Raw genomic sequence first — 18,814 nt, 5'->3', positions numbered from 1 at the left:
CTCTACTAAAAATACAAAAAAATTAGCTGGACGTGGTGGTGGGTACCCATAATCCCAGCTACTTGGAAGGCTGAGGCAGGAAAATCACTTGAACCTGGAGGCAGAGGGACCCAGTGAGCTTAGATCACGCCACTGCTCTCAAGCCTGGGTACCAAGAGTGAAACTCCATTTTTATTTTATTTATTGATAATAAAAATAAAGTTATAAAAGTAACCAATAAAAGGGCTAAAATTATAAATATAAATTATATATAATACAGATACACACATGAATGTATCTGTAATGTTTTAATGCCTAAAAACATTAGAAAACATGAGGAGAGAGCAGTATATAAGAAACCTTATCTTTCCTGCCAAAGAGGAAATACATGTTATTACAAAATATATCTAATACACACTACATATTATAAATCAATAAATACTACCTGGAGTGCCAGTATAGTAGCTACCAACCACATGTGGGTATTGGGCACTTAATCTGACATCTGCTGCAAGTTTAAAATACACAATAGATTTCAAAACGACATTAAAAATAAAAACTATCTCCTTATCCTGATGAATCTGCAAGGGAAAAAGAAGAAACAATTTTTAAAAAGCTATTCATTAATAATCTTTATATTGATTATGTGTTGAAATGATAATATATTGGATATACTAGGTTAAATTAAATATGTGATTAAAATTAGTTTTATGTGTGTACTTTTACTTTTTTGGTGTGCCTACAAGATGACTTAAAATTATATATGTGGCTCACATTAGATTTCCATTAGACAGGACTAATCTAGAGTTTTGGCACTAAACATCAGCACTAAAAATACAAGTAGTTACAAGAGTTGGCCTCAAGGAACCAGAACTGGGGGAAGAAGCTACATGAGACTTGAGCCAGCTGCTTTTCTCAGAAATCCTTCTGTAATATTTGAATCATTATCTTAAGCATACCTTTCTTTGCAAATTTAAAAAGCAAGATTAAAATATCGTAAATGTAGAAAGCAAATGAGGCCACAGATAAAAGTAAAAAATAATAATAACCGTGATGAGAGGGCAGGAGAGGGCTGTGATGGACGTCATCCACACGCAGGACAGAACCAGAGGCCGCTCTGCAGGTCAGCCTGGCAGCATTCAGTGTCCTTGTGGGCTGGGCCATGTCAGTAGCTTTCACAAACAAAACATATTCACCCAGGCCAGTTACAGGAGCAGTGGCTCACACCTGTAATTCCAGCACTTCAGGAAGCCGAGAAGGGCAGGTCACTTGAGGTCATGAGTTCGAGAGCAGCCTGGCCAACATGGCAAAACCTGGTCTCTACTAAAAATACAAAGATTAGCCAGTTTCCAAGTAGCCTGTAATCCCCGCTACTTGGGAACTGAGAGAGAGAATCACTTGAACCCAGGAGTCAGAAGTTTCAGTGAGCCAAGATTGTGCCACTGCATTCTAGTCAGCAGAAACACTTTTCTGTATAAAAATCTGGGCGACAGAGTGAGATTGTCTAAAAAAATAGAAATAATCACCCAGACTCATTTCAGTTTCATCTTTGTGAGGCCCAGCCTTAGTCTCCAGTCCTGAATCCTTTCCTGGTTACTACCTTTCTCTCCACCCCACAGCCCAATTGTCACATCTTCACACATCTTCAGCACTGTCCTGGAAATCATGTCATTTCCAACTTCTGGAAGGTCTTTGGCACCCAAAGCAATTGTGAGGTCCTGTGTTGACATCCTCCTCCTATAATCTCTTTCTCATTTTCCTGTTTTTCCATAAGGAAACTCAGTGCTCCCAAAAGTATTTTCTTAAGCGGGCTCTCAGTTGTGGAGAGCTCTGAGTCCCTAACATTTGGAGCTTTTAGTGTTTTCTCACATGTTAAACACTGTATCCTGATATCTAAAATAGTAACAGGGTCAATCTACACAGAAAATGCATTCATGCAATAAAAATTTATGAGAGCCTACTGGTGCTGAGCACTGATCCAGAGAGTGGCGCTCCAGGTAATATTTCTTGATTTACAGTATGTGGTGTGCAGTTATTAGATCTAGTATGTAATAACATGAGTATTTCCTTTTTGACAAGGGATGGCGATGAACAAGACAACATCATCTGCTCTCTTGGAACTTACATTTTAGTGGAAGAGACATAAGAAGTAAATATATACATAATTTTAAGTAACACATGCTTTCTTTTTATAATTTCATCAGAAAAATATGTAGATTAATGAAATAGAGGCTGAGGGGGTGTAGGGGCAGAGGTATCTATTTTAGAGACTTCTTACTGGGGAAGGGCGATTGGAGGGGACACTGGATGATGAAAAGGACCTAGCTACGCAAAAATCTGTGAGGAAGGCAAGCAACGTTCCAAGAAAGGGGTGGCAGTGTCAGAGGACTTCCAGTGGGAACAGACTCAGAGTATCCAAAAGCAGCACAAAGGCAAGTGGGGCTGAGAAGAGTGAGTGAGGAGCAGAGGGGAGCCGGAGAGGCACAGGGGGCAGCCTGCCCTGAAAGGCTCCGTGGGCCCTGGTGAGGACTTCAGATTTTATTCCAAGTACCTCAGACTCTAGCAGGTTTGGAGCAAGGAGTGAATTAGTGAATTGGCAGGACTTTTGACTTACTGACTGATTTTCTGGTGGAAGCATAAGTAATGAGTTATATAAATAAATAAAATTTTTAAAACCCTTCCCTCTTTTCCTTCTTTACTTTCAAAGTTAGTTAAATTAGAAGCATTGCCACCACACCCAGCTAACTTTTGTATTTTTTAGTAGAGGAAAAAAAATAAAATAAATAAGAAGTATTAAACCAGGCACATCAGCTCATGTCTGAAATTCCTGGCCTCAAGTGGTTCTCCTGCTTTGGCCTCCCAAAACTCATGTGTGTAATCCCAGAGTTTTGGGAGGCCAAAGCAGGAGAATCACTTGAGGCCAGGGGTTCAAGATCAGCCTGGGCAACATAGCGAGATCCTGTCTCTACGAAACTAAAATGTAGCTGGGCATGGTGATGTGCACCCGTAGTCCCAGCTACTCAGGATGCTACAGAGGGAGGATGCCTGAGCCCAGGAGTTCAAGGCTGCAGTGAGTTAGGATTGTGCCACTGAGACCCTGTCTCTAATATAAAAAGTAATAAAAAATAAGAATTATTAAATCAGAATTCATTATTCAGAATACATTTGTGATTACCCTGGATCAACAGACAGACAGCTGACACTTACAGGACTGTATTCTTCACTGCTGTATGCCCTTTGCAGGAGAATTTAGGTTCCATACCTAATTAATGTATTCCACCTTAAGTTTTTACTGAGCCCTTTCTACAGAGGAGTACCGTGCTGGGTACTTGTCTACATGACCTCATCTCATCCCCAAAACACCTCTATGATAGGTAAAATTACCCTAGTCCATCTCTGAAGGAACAAATGCAGAAATTAAACGACTTGTCTCAGAATTTATGTCAATAAACGGCAGAGCCTAGATGCACACAGCTTTTCTGATGCAAAGCTCCACACCACACTGTTTTTTATAGCCCTCTTATCAGCCATAATAGGTTTTTCTCACATTTTAAAAGAAAAATATCAAAATGAATCATCTACTTCGAGGTAAATGGTGGTTAATTGCTGTCAGTTCCTGACAGTAAATTAGAGATTCAGCAATGTAGAATAATTTGCTTGCAATTATGCAATTTGGTAGTGGCCAAGCTGGGATAATTATTAGATTTTACCAAATGCTCCCATTGTTATCCAAGCCCATCTTTGAAAATTCAAAAGCAGAAAGGCATCAATTAAACCTACGAAGGAATCTGAGTTTCAAAGGAATGAAGGTTAATTAAGCTGTAGATATGCTCACAAAAAGTACAGTTGCATCCACAAAAATAAGAATATTCAAAGTGTGATGCTGAAGCAGAGACGTGGGAGAGCATATGATGAAGTAAAGGCAGCCACTGGGTGGGTGGATGGACACGCATGAGCAGGAAGCCTGGCACCATCCCTAGCTAGTACATCGATTCTACTGAGTAATCAAGGTTCCTACAGATTCGTCACTACAGACTGTTTACCAGGACAAACTGTACTTTAAACTGACTGTGTATTTATCTTGTGTTTTACCTGCAATATTTCAACAAGATTTATGTCGTATTGACCAGAGTATACCAACCTTTAAAAAGCTGATAAAAAGTATGATATTTTTATTAAGATTCATAAAAATAGTATATCACATATGATGTATATAATAACTGCTCATACAACTCTGTCGAAGCATTGTCACTGAGGAAAATGGAGAGAAAAATTCTATGACATCGTACATGCTTTGCTGCCCTAATATTTTCCCACTGATTTTAAGCTGGATTGAAAAGCAAACTGGACCCTTCAGGAGTCACTTGTCCCAGCATTTGAAAAAAGCATTGATCTTAACTTGGGGGCCATAAGCAAGTTTTAGAAACATTCACATTGAAATGAGCTTTAAAAGGTTGTCTGTCAGTGTTTCATTTGTCCATCCTCTGAATATTAAGTTTTTAAGTCTTTCTCCCATATCCTCCATCTCATGTCTAAAGTCATTTCCTTTAGAATTATGTCATTATTTTAAAATTGCCAACTTACCATGTTTCTTAGTTCATCTTTCACATACAGAATTAAAATAACTAATAAGGTAAAGAAATATGGAGAATTTTTTAATTGCCTAATTAAAGTTATAATGGCTTTGATGACAAAAATAATTATGGAATAATTAAGAATTTTAAATGGCCCAAGGATTAAATCTCCTTGTATCTTTTGACATTGTCATCCTCAACACACAGCCTTTCCCAGAAGCAGAAAGAAAGTGTGAAAGATTGCACAGTAGGCTTTGTGACACGGCATCAAACCAACAGCAAGGAATGGAAATGTGTGCCCAGGAAAAGGAAATTGAATTTCTTAATATCTAGCAAGTTTCTAACACAAAAAAAAAATAAATTAACAGAATTTACACAATAGTAAAGTGCTCAGATTTCCTTCTACTACTTATAAAAGTAGTTCAATGTTTTATCCTACAATCCATTTGTATGTGTAATACTTTATTTTAACCTTAAGAAGAAAACTCAGGGACAGTGGCACAAAAGAAAGGCCTTTGTTAATGATATCTGAGAGAAAAGTAAACCTGTGAATCTATAGTTTAACTCATCTCGGGAAGCACTTTTCTAAAAGCTGATAAAGACCAGGCATGGTGGCTCACCCTGTAATCCCAGCACTTTGGGAGGCCAAGGCGGGCAGATCACTTGAGCTCAGGCATTCGAGACCAACCTGGGCAACATGGTGAGACCCTGACTCTACAAAAAGTACAAAAATTACTTGGGCATGGTGACACATACCTGTAGTCCCAGCTACTTGGTAGGTTGAGGTGGGAGTACGGCTGGAGCCCGGGAGATAGAGGTTTCAGTGAGCTGAGATTGTGCCAGTGTACTCCAGCCTGGGCACCAGAGTGAGAGCCTGTCTCAACAACAACAAAAAAAAAACTGATGAAAATAAAGTTCTACTAAAAATACAAAAAATTAGCTGGGCATGGGGGCGCGTGCCTGTAATCCCAGCTACTCAGGAGGCTGAGGCAGGAGAATTGCCTGAACCCAGGAGGCGGAGGTTGCGGTGAGCCAAGATCGCGCCATTGCACTCCAGCCTGGGTAACAAGGGTGAAACTCCGTCTCAAAAAAAAAAATTAAATAAATAAATAAAGTTCTGGACACACCAAACTTACCCAGTACCAAGTCAAGTCCAACCACAGACAGATAATCCCCACCCCTACCCTCAACTCCCATTCTATAGTTAAATTTAGAGAACAGCATCCTAAATGTTCATCTAAGTTGCTGCAGTCAAGTCCAAGGCCAACTGGAATATTCTAGGAAAAAAACTAAAATATATAGGCTGACCATTTCCTCAAATCTGTGATATCCCTAGATTCCCTTAGCACAAAGGGAGAAAATTACTAAGCAGAGGCAGCACAACCTGGTACCACCAACAGGACTGTGCATGGTGGGCACAAAAGAGCTTTTAATTTCTTCCTTGGGGCCTACTTTCAGATCACATCAGTGCCTATGCCCACACCAGTAACACTGCTCTGTGAAGAATGGAATTCAGTAGCTAATTACAGCTTTTATAATAAAATGTGCAATGCCATAATGGACGTGCTGCCTCTTCAAGTGATGAGTCCCCCTTCACCAGAAGTGTCCAAATCGAGAGAGCGTGACTGTCTGATAGAACGCTATAAAGGGCCTCATTATGGACTGCGAAGGTTAAATGATACCCAGAGTACCATCCAGTGCTCAGATTTCAAGGTCCTGTGCATTTAAATTTCTCTGCTGTTAAAAAAAAATTTAAGGGTGCTTATTTACCAAGCCACATCTCTAGTTCTGCACCATCAGTATCCTTGGTTCAACAATTATGTAGGAAAAGCAAAAAAACAAATAAATTAAAATTTGATCAAAAACTACAAATTAAATGAGTGTTTTATTTCTCTTTCTTTAGATTGTTTTACCAGCTACCACTTTCTTATAAATAAACAAATCCAGAAAATTCCATTTAACTTATTTTCAACTCAAAATAACATTCTATTTTGCCACCTGCAGGGAAGTCGAAGGTTAGTTATAGAGAGACATGGAAATGAAAACTGAAAGTACAAGTATGGTGAGCTAGGGTTCTGAAGGAATGGTTTTTAAATTATGCTTAAACATCCACAATTCCTGATTTTTTAAAAACCCTGTGTATATAATTATACCTAGAGGACAATAGATTGAATCATCAGGTGTTTAATGATTAAACCAGGTTAAAACTAGAAAGTAGAAAAGCTTGATCTAAAATAAAAGGACCAGCAGCCTCAGAAAGCTAGGGACTGTGTCTTGGGAGCGTTATTGGAGTTAATAATTCCAGGAGGACAAAACATAACCATGACTCTCAATTAAACTTAGTGTTTCTTGCTGACTACACTCTGCATGTTGCAGTGTAAAATGCTGGTTTCTTATCTCGCAAAACATCTGCATTTTGATGCTAAAAGCAGGATCCTGAGGGAAGTAGTGATCTTTCCCAAGGCAACTTGATTAATAGCAGGGCTTCCAAACTTTAGCTAAAAGACATTTTGATGAAACCAGCAGTACTGAGTAATTGTTTCCACAAATTATCTTGATAAACGTTTCCTTTCTCTCCAGAATCTAGGCAGTGGGATCTGGAGATGCACTGCGTTTCTTCTCCATAGCTCCCGCTCCCGTAGTTATCTACACAGTTAGCGGTGCTGGCTGAACACCCACACATCTGAGCTCTGTGCTGCAAAACGTCCCTGTTCATTGGTCCCTGGGAGTTTGTGAAGAAAAATCATCTGAATGTGGAGAAATTATAAACAAATGAACCGAATGTGTAAAACAAGGACTAAAAAATGTTTACCCGGAAGAGTTCATCTTATTGCAATAAAGTAGAAGAGCAAGAATAAAACTGCTCTCAGATACTCAGAGGTGGGTGATTGAGAACTGGACAAGAATAATAAGCACAATAAAAATTATCATTGAGGGTGAATAATCCTCCTGTAAGGTGAGTAGAAAGCACTTCAAGGACAAACCAGGTTACTGGCTTGTTTTATAAATATCAAAATTTAAGGCTGAGCATGGTGGCTCACAACTGTAGTCTCAGCACTTCGGAGGCCGAGGCAGGCAGATCACTTGAAGCCAGGAGTTTGAGACCAACCTGGCCAACACAATCAAACCCTGTCTCTACTAAAAAATGCAAACATTAGCTGGGTGTGATAGCAGCCACCTATAATCCCAGATACTTGGGAGGCTGAGGCATGACAGTCACTTGAACCTGGGAGGTGGAGGTTGCAGTGAGCTGAGATCGTATGATTACACTCCAGCCTGGGCAACAGAGGGAGACTCTGTCTCAAAAATAAATAAATAAATAAATAAATAAATAAAATATTAAAATATTAAGAAAGTAAATGTAAACCATCCTATGGCCCTTATTTATGGAAATGCTCATGGGGTCATAGTGCTTATTATACACTTCTCACTTCTCCTCCGTATTTGGTATTTCCTTAACTTTGATCTCAGCTGCTCGGATTCTAGTCCAGTGAATTTTCTTCAATTCTCATAACTAAGGTATCTATGGATACTCAAAACAGATATTCTCTGTTTTGTACCGTGCCTGCAAGGTAGTAGACATTATTGGTTGCCTATATGGCAGGCATTCCCTTCTTTCTTCCTGACAACCTTGAGCCAGAAAAGTTCCTGTTCCCAGCAGAAGATCTTCAGTCTACTCTAGTTGAAAGTAAAGTTTTTTTTTCAATTACAGCTGATACTGGCTTGAAAACATAAAATAAATTATTAGAACACATCGGAGGAGATACGTGAAAAAAACAGGGAAATGGAAAGGGCAAAGGAAACGGAGAGAAACAAAGGAAAAAGAAAATACAGAAGTCTGCTGAATTTGAGAATTAAAGACCTGAATTCATGTCCCTGACACCTCCTAGCCATGTAATTTGGAGTAATTCTCATCACCATCCCCATCATTATCAGAGCTAGGATTTATACAGTCTTTACCATGAACCCATTTCTTTATACAACTTACATCCTTTAATCCTCATAGCAACTATAAAAGTAAGATCCTATTGCCCCACTTTATGGATGGAGAAACGGATTCCGAAAACAAATAATCAGCCCTGGGTTTTACAACTAGGGGATCTCAGAATGAGGGGTTTCCCCTTGTTTGAATAAGTACATGATTTGAAAGCATCCCCCCTTTCCACAATGGTGGGACACCTCCTAAACGTAACCTCTCAGAACCTCAGTCTCTTCATCTAGAAAGGAATTATTATAATTATTTCTGTAGTCTCATGAGGATGTGTATTAATTGTCCTTTGCCACAATCACTTAATGGCATAATACAACTCTTACTTGCTATTTCTCCACAGTCTGTGAGAAGGCTAGGCAGTCTGCTAATCTTGGCAGGACTTGGTGGGGTGGTTCTAATGGTCTGAGCATGAGTCTGGTAGTCAGCTGGATATTGGCTCACCTCGGATGGCCTTGCTAGAATGATTGGCTGTGTTCCCTGTGGCCTCTCTAGCAAGCAAGCCTAGGCTTGTTCCCATAACACCAAAGAGGGGAAAGAATGCAAGTTCTCGAGTTCTAGGGTCAAAACTGGCACATGACTTACACTATATTGTTTGTTAAAACAAGTCTCAAGTCCAACCCAGATTCAAGAGCTAGGGAAATTGACTTCAAAATTGTACATTGTAAATGGTATGTATCGAGGGAGGAGTGTAGCACTGGGGCCATTTTGCAATCGCTCTGCCATAGAACGTATGTCAATATGCTTTATAAACTGTAAACTGCCACTCCACTAGCTCTCCATCTAAAATCCACTCTTATTGAAAAGCACCGCTGCTACTAATCCAAGGACAGCTCATTTTCATCACTGTCGCCTCTTCTGGCTGGGCTTGTAAAAAAGAGCTAGACAAAGCCATATAATGAAGATCAGTGTATCAGGCTTTTCTCACGCACTCTAAATTCAGATGAGACCTTCCCCTATGCCCTTACCCTGAGACTTTATCTACACTTGCATTCCGCTAAATTAGGAACTCTTCTAGAAATAAGAATTCAGGAGAAAAATTTCCAGCTTGGTGTTATGTACTCTCAGCCTTTCTGAAATCGTACATTCCATCATTACTGTATTGTGCTTTCTTCCTCAAGCAAAATTCCAAATGCTAAATTCCAAATTTGTAGTTTAAAATGCTTTAAAATCATATTGTATGTCCCTAAGAAACACAGTCCTGAAAGGGCATCAAATGAGTATCAGCATTCAGAGTAAGCCATGAAAGTTAATGTGATTTGTACAAATGGCTGCTATAACCAGAAACTCCAAGGATTATGTCTTTTCTGTCTCAGAAATATTTATCTGTATTTTTCAAGTCCTCCATGAACCATATTCAGAAGAGCTTGCAAGAGGATGTCAACCCTTTATCACAGCTCCTTAGGCCAGCTGCTCTTAACCTTGGCTGGCTGCACATTAGAATTACCTGAGCAGCTTCTAAATATCCCTATGTTAAGTTGCACCCCAGGATAATTCATTCAGAATCACTGGAAATGAGACATAGCATCAGCATCTTTCAAGCTCCCCGAATGATTCCAATGTGCCCCCAAGACTGAGAAACACTACATGGGGCCCTCGCCTTCCTGCCTATAAATGGAAGGCTTCATTCTGGATTCCAATTTGTACTAGGTTTCAACTCTATTTTCTGTCTTTGGATTGCTGACAAAACAGCTTGACTATTTTTCATTAAACTCTTTTGAGGCAGCATAAAGTCGAAAGAACCTTTAGAGTCAGAACTGCAGCTAAATCCCTCATTAGTTATTTATTAGTTATATGATTTGGAGCAAGTGACTTAACCTACTTAGTTTCTCTTATCCTTAGTTTTCTCCTGAGTCAAATGGTATAATAATTTCTACCACACAGGGTAAGTTATAGAGAGTAAATGAGATGAAGTATCTAAAATGCCCCATAGTAGACAATCAATAAATACCCATTTATTTTCCCTTAAGGATTCTTGATTAAGCTGTTCAGCATCCTCAGGTGGCCTGCTGTTGACTGCTGGAGAGGAAGGAAGAACCCTCCATGTGTATTACATGCATCTGTACAGTACACAGTGACAGAATTCAGTTGTCTGCTTTTACAAGCATCAGAAAATCCTGCTACTAATTTTCTTGGGGTGAAATAGCATCATGTATCTCCTTGCTAGGGCTCACCGCACAGGGAGTCTAAACGTTACTTGCTCTTTGTCCAGACACATTAATGATGAGGTCTTTTTTTTTTTGTCACCATCAGCTCAACAGGCCTGATGCAGATAAGGTATGAAGCAAAGACAACATAGGTAATTATGGCCAAGGACTCAGCCAGCCTCCCTCTGCACCAAATCAGCTTGCCATAAAAACAAAAGAACCAAAAATGACTGCAGAGTAAGGCAATGTCACTGTCCCAGCTACAAGAGCAGCAAAACCATCTCTGGGTAGCAGAATTATTTCATTGCTAATCATAAGGCTCCTGGACAAATTCAAAGTAAGCTTCTGCACAAAGGAGTATCATCAATTACTGTCATTTTTTAGCAACAGCAAAAAAAAAAAAAAGAAAACCCACAAAGAAAATCAGCCTTTTTTCCCCCTAGTCTCTGCATTGGTAACAAAGAGACAAATTTAGATTTTCCTAAAATATGTTAGTGGATGTTGTATCTCACATTGATCTGATATCGCAGTGAATCTGGCACTTATGTCCATTTAAAGATCATGCATCTATTTGTTTATGTTTATGGAATGCCTTCACCATCTTAGAGACCTGCAAAGTAAGGCCCGTTGGCCGAAGCTGGCCCACCACCTGTTTTTGTAAATAAAGTGCTGTCTTAAATACTAACACTCACTCATTTACATATTGTCTGTGGCTGCTTCCCCACTGCAATGACAGAGTTGAGTAGTAATTATGATAGACCAGCGTGGAAAGCCAGAAGTATTTATTATCTGGCTTTTTACAGAAAAATTTTGCCAACCCCTGCTCTGGACTCTAAGCTTGATAAGGACAGGGACTTTGTATAAACTCAGTGACCTGCACACAGTCAGGATGCAGTCAATAAACATTCATTGCATACATAAATAATGTTAAATAAGTTAATCAATTCAGTCACAAAGCTGCTTTTCTGGTACAGGTCTTTGTAAAAAGGAAAAGCAGACATTTGTACCTAATTTAAAGATATGGAAAGCTGAAAAGATCCTAAAGACGGGCAAAGACAAACCCCTAATATTTCAGCAGAGGAAACTGAGTCCCAGAGAGCTGAAGTGGTTCTCCCAAGGTGAACCCACAGAGAAGAGAGAAGTATTCCAGCAGCAGATTTGTTTTCCCTCCAATTAATAAAACACTCTGTGAAGTCAGCCTATTCCCAGGAGGGCCCAGGGTTTAAACACAACATGCATGCAATAATAATTACACTTGTTTGAAACTTTCAATTCTGACTTATTCCCTGAAGTTCTTTAAATGCTCACCATCCCAAAACATTTTCATAAATTTGGTTAGGAAATGACATGCATGCATTAAAGAACACAAAGCACATCTTTGAAACAAACTTTGTTAATTAAACAGACACCCAGAGAAAGTTCCAGTGCACACTGAATGATTCCTCCAGCTACCACTATCTGTTTGGAGAAAAGTGTATCCAGATCCAATATCCCAAACAGGGCCCTGGTTTTAATTTTAAGATATCCACCTACTTCCCAAAGAGCACGATAGAGAATAACTTAATTCTGCCAAGTCACTATAGGTAGGTAAGGGTTGCTCAAGACAGCTCAGTTTCTCTGAGTATTTGCAGTGCACTAAGGCAATTTTTCTTATATCATAATTTATTTTTCCTCAGAAAGGACTTTATAATTCAGTTCTGTATAGAAAAGGTCAGGGACAGAAATAAATCAGGGAACAGATGCATCTTAGGATTACAATCCCTAAAGCCCTCAGTTGCAGCTCATTTTACTCATTTAACAATCATAGAGTAGGCCCCTAGTCTGCGCCAGGCTCTGCGGTGAAAACTGGAAGAAGGCTGGATGTGGTGGCTCACGCCTGTAATCCCAGCACGTTGGGAGGCCGAGGCAGGTGGATCACGAGGTCAAGAGATCAAGACCATCCTGGTCAACATAGTGAAACCCCGTCTCTACTAAAAATACAAAAAAATAGCTGGGCATGGTGGTGTGTGCCTGTAATCCCAATTACTCAGGAGGCTGAGGCAGGAGAATTGCCTGAACCCAGGAGGCGGAGGTTACGGTGAGCCGGGATCGCGCCATTGTACTCCAGCCTGGGTAACAAGAGCGAAACTCCTTCTCAAAAAAAAAAAAAAAAAAAAAAAAAAAAAAAAAAAAAAAACTGGGAGAAATGAAGAGGCACAGGACACTGTCCCCAGACCCTAGAAGAGTCTGGGGGACACTTCATATGGGAGAGAGATGAGGAAGCAGTGACAGCACCACAAGTCTTGAGTCCTCTGAGACACTCACAGGCCCAGTGTGCCTTGGAGCTTGAGAGACACCCAGGCCATTCTGTCCTGACAGTGGAGTTAAGAGTTTGCCAAATGAAAAAGCAGGGGAAAAAACTTAACCGTGAAGTTACATGTTCAAAGACAAGGAAGTGAGAGAGAATAGGACTTAAAAGTTAAGGGAGTAAAAACACTTCTGTATGTCTGGAGTCTTGAGTGGGAAGTCAGCTTGGAACAGAAGGCCCAGACCTTTAAGGTTCAACAATGTACTCCCTACAGCAAGCATTCACTCTCAGCCCCATCTGTCTTGGGTGCTGGGCAAGTCACCAAGAAATGTCTTTTAGGTTTAAAAAAAAAAACTGCTTCACTTGACTAGCCTTTAAAAAAAAAAAATGAAAAGATACCCTAGAGTTTAATCTTCCATAGACTAAGGACCTCAGTGGATTTTGACTCTAATCATCCATCCAATGCAGAAATCTGATTCCAATGCCCTGAATAAAGGATCATCTGGCCTTAGTTTGAACACTTTCAATGACAGGGAACTTAATGGCTTCAGAAATCAGTTTCTTCATGTCGAACTGGAAACTGCCTCCCTGTAACTACATCCTGACTTCAATAAGACATTGGCTATCAACCTTCTCTGAAGAAAGGCCCAAATCACAGTAAACAGAGCCCAGAGATCAGATTTCAAAATGCATGTGGTCTCAACTTGATGACACAGTGTTCAATACACCACCAACCACATTCTAAGATGCACTTTCCTTCTCTCTCTCCAAGAGACCCAGGCCATACCAGGACCAAAGATCTCCTAAATGAGGACACATCCCGAGGGAGCCTAGGCATCTGAACCCTCAATTTCTTTATGCAAGGGGCAAGGAAGGCGAGGGAAGCAAATAAAAAACAGATTTTGAACAAATTTACGGAAGCCAAAGCACATAGCACCACAAGCAGGAGCTAAACAGAGAAAGTCCTGGAAGATGCATAGTCATGATGCGGCAGTTCCGTTTCATAACTCAGATCTGCAGAGCATCAGGAAAGCTGTGTACAGCACGACAGAGACAATCATAAAGCCACTCCAAGTTATATACCAGAAGGGAATAGATACAACCCTTGAGTCAGAAAATATGATATCACTCAGTGGCAGAGAGAAGGCAGAATTATGCAAATCCTGCTTACTTTCCTCTTCACCATTAAGAAAAATGAAGGTGACTCTGCAGAAAGTAGAACACACATTGTCAGCAAAGAACGGAAGCCGGGGACGAACAAGGAGGCATAAGATCCTGTAACAGCTGCTTTACGTGAGTTCAAGGCCTGATCCAGATAAATTGATTCCAAGACACTGAAAGAATCTGCAGATGTCTTCAGAGCCCCAGAGCTGCAAATCTGTGTGAAATTATAAACATTGAGCGCAGAGTCACAGACTGGAGCTAGATTAGTACTGTCTCAGTTACCAAAAGGAGAAGTATCTGCATTCTGTGGAAATGTGAAATGCTAGACTGAGAAGCTGTAATAAGAATAAGTCAACAGAAACAGTTTAGAAGCTTGTGTGGGCGGGGGGAGGGACAGGGAGTCATGATTAACACACATAAGTAGTTAACAGTGGGACAAATAAGGTATTGCTGAGAGTAGATTGTGCCCTCCATGCCAGGCACTGTTTTAAGCACTTAATCCTGAACCCAAAAAGGTAGATAAAATTATTACCCCATTTTACAGACAGGACAACTGAGGCACAGATGTTAAGTCTTAATATTGCACAGCTAGTAACTGACAGAGTCAAGATTTGAACCACTACAAAGTGCTGCCTCCCATAGCAGTTCAGAGGTTGGTGTGGAGGTGACCTTGAGGAGAAACCAGAATTTGGACAAAGTTGAAGAAACAATCAAAACTGGAGGATGAGATTAAGGTAGAAATTGGCAAGGGAGGTAGAGGCCATAAAGGAGAAGCTCCTGGCTGGAGCTCAGGGGCACTCTGTGGACAGAGAAGAATATGGTGGGAAACATGAGGCCAGACTCAGAACACCTTGAATGGGACAAAGAAGAGACTGGCTTTCAGTTTCATTCTAAGGCACTTTACCGTTTCATTTAAGCCTTTCAATACAGAATCATGGTGTAAAGAAAGAAAAAAAAAGTAAGACTTTCGAATTTGTTCCTTATATCCAAGATCTCTCTTTATCTTATTTAAGGTATTTTTGGTTGCAAGGAATATAAATCTCTTCAAACATGCACATAAAAAAAAAAAAAAGATGCTGAGGGAGGAGAAATCTATCGGGAAAAATCCAAGGTCAGGAAGAGCAGCTGAGACTCACAATGGCCTTGAAGTCAAGGCTTTATGTCAACAGACGAATGCTGTGATCTTTCATTTGGCAGTGCTAATGTAACCTGTTACCCAGAACCTGAAAGCTCAAGTTACATGTGTATATATCATCTCTCCATCTAGGCAAGTATTTTCCAACTTCTTTGACCATGACCCACAGTAAGAAATACATGCTGCATCACCACCTAATCTACAGACATATACAATCATAGGCAGCACGTGATCCCTAGTAACACAGAGTCTAGGACTTTACTCACAGCCACTGCTGGCTCACTGCTGGGCCTGTTGATTGCTGGCTATACTGACTTCCTGGCACCTTAGAATAAAATCATCATAAAGATTCAGAGAAAATAATAGATAGAAATTACCTCGTCCAGTGACTTTCAATATTTTCTTTTAGCAGGTAACCCTTTTTTCCTAATAAAATTCAGGGTCATAAATTTATTTATGATCCTTTCAGGGTCTTGCTAAAAGAAAATGTTGAATGTCACTGGACAAAGTAGTCTCTACAGATTATTATACTCGGTGCAAAGAGGACATAATTGTTTTATTTTCTGTAGTGAGTTTGAATGTTTTGTAGCCCTCAGACCACCAAGCTCACCCCCAACACACACACACACACACACACACACACTTCACACTGGGTAGATGGGGTAGATGGGCAGGAAATAGGAAAGGACAAAAATCAAGATACATTTCAATTCAGTAAACTCAGTGTGATCTTGACTGACTGAGCCTTTCTGGTTCTCTCCTTACTCCCAGGGCCTCTCTAAGATGATCTGTTTCTGTACAGGGCATACATGTGGTCTTGGCATTGGGGTTGGGATGGTGAAAAGAGAATCCCTGCCTCTCCACCAGCACCTTATCTAGTTCTTGGGTTTGTACTGGCCTGAGTCCACATGAGCTATGGTTGGTCAGCCCTGCAACCCCACCCTGGGCATTCTGCTGCTTCCACTGCCGCTCTCTACGTGAGGTAGCGCTCACAAACCGCGCTCTCTTAACCTGTTCAGGCTCAGGATCCTTCCTTCCACCTTGGCCCTACCTCAGCTCTCACCAGCTCTGCAGTGACCTAACATTTGGCAGTAACTCCTCTGCAGTTTGATCCCGATATTCCATTCTGCAGCCTCAGCTACACGGCCACCCACACAGCCCCATCCCCTCCCACTGGAGTGACCCCTTCTGGCATGTTTCCCAACCAGGCTCCCTAGAAAAGGTCCTTCAGTCTATAAGGGAACTACAGTCAGGCCCTCACTCTGCCTAAACAATCAGCCACGCCAGCGTGCTGTGGATAGGAGGAGTCTCCCAGGCCTCGCGCAGCCCAGCTTTCCTCAATCTACCACCTCCATCCCCTTACACGGCTTTAGCCAGGGAGGCAAACAGGAGAATATGTGCCCCACTGCCTCCTTCCCATTCCCCTCTCTCCCCTTTTCTTCTCACAGTTCTTCAAACTGGAAGGGGCAGGTTTTCTTCTTTCCTCTTTCTCCTTGGTTAGAACGTTGCCCTATTCTCTCCTCCCTTCCTCCTCTAGAGTTATAATGGTGAACACAGTGAAAAGAGACAGTAAGGGAGAAGGTAAGAGAGGGATAGAGGCCCAGAGGGAAAGAGGCCAGGTTTAGGTCCATAAGGAGACCTAAATTTTAAAGGGTTTCAAAAACACAATATCCATTTTATTCAAAACAGATGGAAATGGAGGTCCTCCTGTTGAAGCCAGGATGAGGGACTCAGAACCCCTTCTGCTTGTTGGGGTCTCCCTTGCTCTTCTCAGGGCCCCTAAGGAACATCTAAGGCATCCTGATAACTTACTGAAACACATCAGGACAATCACTGATACCATCTTGGCAAACATTCTCCAAATACATTTTCTGCGATGGTGAGAAAGTTGTCTATCTACACTGTCCACCATGGCAGCCACTAGCTACATGTGTCTATCAAGGACTTGAAATGGGGCCAGTGCGACTAAGGAACTGAATTTTTAATTTTCATTAAGTACCATACTGGACTGTGCAGCCTAGCTGTTTATTTTGCAAATAGGACCTTGAGGCCCAATGTCATTCCACATACTTATGACAGAGGTAGCATGAAGATGCAGGTTCCATGTTCTCTGACACTTTCCTCCTCGGCTGTCAGGCCCAGGTCACTGTTGAGTCCAGTGCCCACCTGGCTGCTTCCACATTTAATGAAGTGCACCAGGGTTTGGTTACAACATGCACTATTGTGCCATGAAACTCAGTTTGGCTCCAAACTGTTGGTTTTGTCTTTTTTTTTTTTTTTTTTAAGATGGTGTCTTCCTCTGTCGCCCAGGCTGGAGTGCAGTGGCGTGATCTCGGCTCACTGCAACCTCCACCTCTCAGGTTCAAGTGATTCTTCTGCCTCAGCTTCTGGAGTAGCTAGGACTACAGGCGCATGCCACCACACCCAGCTAATTTTTTGTATTTTTAGTAGAGACAGGGTTTCACCATATTGGCCAGGCTGGTCTCGAACTCCTGACCTTAGGTGATCCACCCGAGGTGATCTCAGTCTCCCAATTTTTTTTTTTTTTTTGAAAGGAACCTGTCCTCACTAGAACCTCACCCAAGGATAAAGACCTAAAGAACACTGCTATAAAAATTCCAAAATAGTATGGTCTCAGCTACAGCAATATCTGCAGTAGTGGCCCCAAAGACCTAGTATTATGAGTTTCTATAAGTGCAGGTGAACTCCTTCATCTCAAAATGTGCCTTCCTGACATGGCTTGACGACCACAGCAAAACAGCACAACCTAGTGAGAGGACATTAGGAGACATGGGAGAGCAAGGAAAGGTTTTTCATTAACCTGCTGTGCATTCTCAGGTGGGGACTTTACCTGTACTGGACCTCAATGCATTTTCTATTAAACACACACTGCAATACCTCCTCCTCCCTTCCCTCAAGGATGTTAAGAAGATAAATCGGCAAAATATATGAAATGTGCCATGTTCCTAAGAATAAAAGCACCCTATAAATTTTCCAGCATCTCATTATTTAACACAAAACCATGCTCCCCTGAATGTAAAGTAGTTAAAGTCAAGCATCTTGTATCACTTTCCACCAAAAATTATTACACCATCAACACACCATTAACCATGGGACTACACTGGTGTCCATTTTAACTAGAAATTCCATGTTGGAGTCATTCTTTTACTGTTATTTAGAAGAAGAACAATGATTCAAAATGAAAGAAGCCAAATTTCTTTGCTATTTTCCATTTCAGGGAGTGAGTGAAAGCATTAGATTTTTAAAAGACACATTTATAACGTGTGCAGTTGCTGACTTGCCAGCTACTAAGCTGAAAAGCTTCAAGGACGTAGGTTTGCTATAGGATATCAGGAAAACTCAAATACAAACTCAAATCATTCTTGTTAGCTTTAATTTTTGCTGATACGATCACAACAACAGTGACCTCCGTCCTGTTATATCCAAAGATGAAACTGCAGAAACACAGCTTTTGGGCATGTTGGTCTCACCCCAAATAATGCTCCTTTGGGCCATAGGCATCCCCATGTCAGCCAGGGG

General features: G+C 40.9%; 1 long non-coding RNA gene across 3 annotated transcripts in view; it reads right to left on the bottom strand.

The window, feature by feature from the left end:
- The window catches only part of LOC118147347 (uncharacterized), a 383,457-nt gene that overhangs the window by 234,607 nt on the left and 130,036 nt on the right, over positions 1-18,814 (bottom strand). For 2 of the 3 annotated variants that reach the window (XR_013526113.1, XR_013526114.1), the window contains exon 2: positions 5,310-5,427. The exons of the other annotated variant lie outside the window; for it this stretch is intronic. This is a non-coding gene — a long non-coding RNA (uncharacterized LOC118147347). The remainder of the gene's footprint in view (positions 1-5,309; positions 5,428-18,814) is intronic. 3 annotated transcript variants of the gene reach the window in all.

This window comes from Callithrix jacchus, chromosome 14 (genome assembly GCF_049354715.1).
Source record: "Callithrix jacchus isolate 240 chromosome 14, calJac240_pri, whole genome shotgun sequence".
In the NCBI taxonomy this organism is placed as follows: domain Eukaryota; kingdom Metazoa; phylum Chordata; class Mammalia; order Primates; family Cebidae; genus Callithrix; species Callithrix jacchus.
Note: the sequence above shows the minus strand (reverse complement) of the source record. Positions and strands in the feature narration are given on the sequence as shown.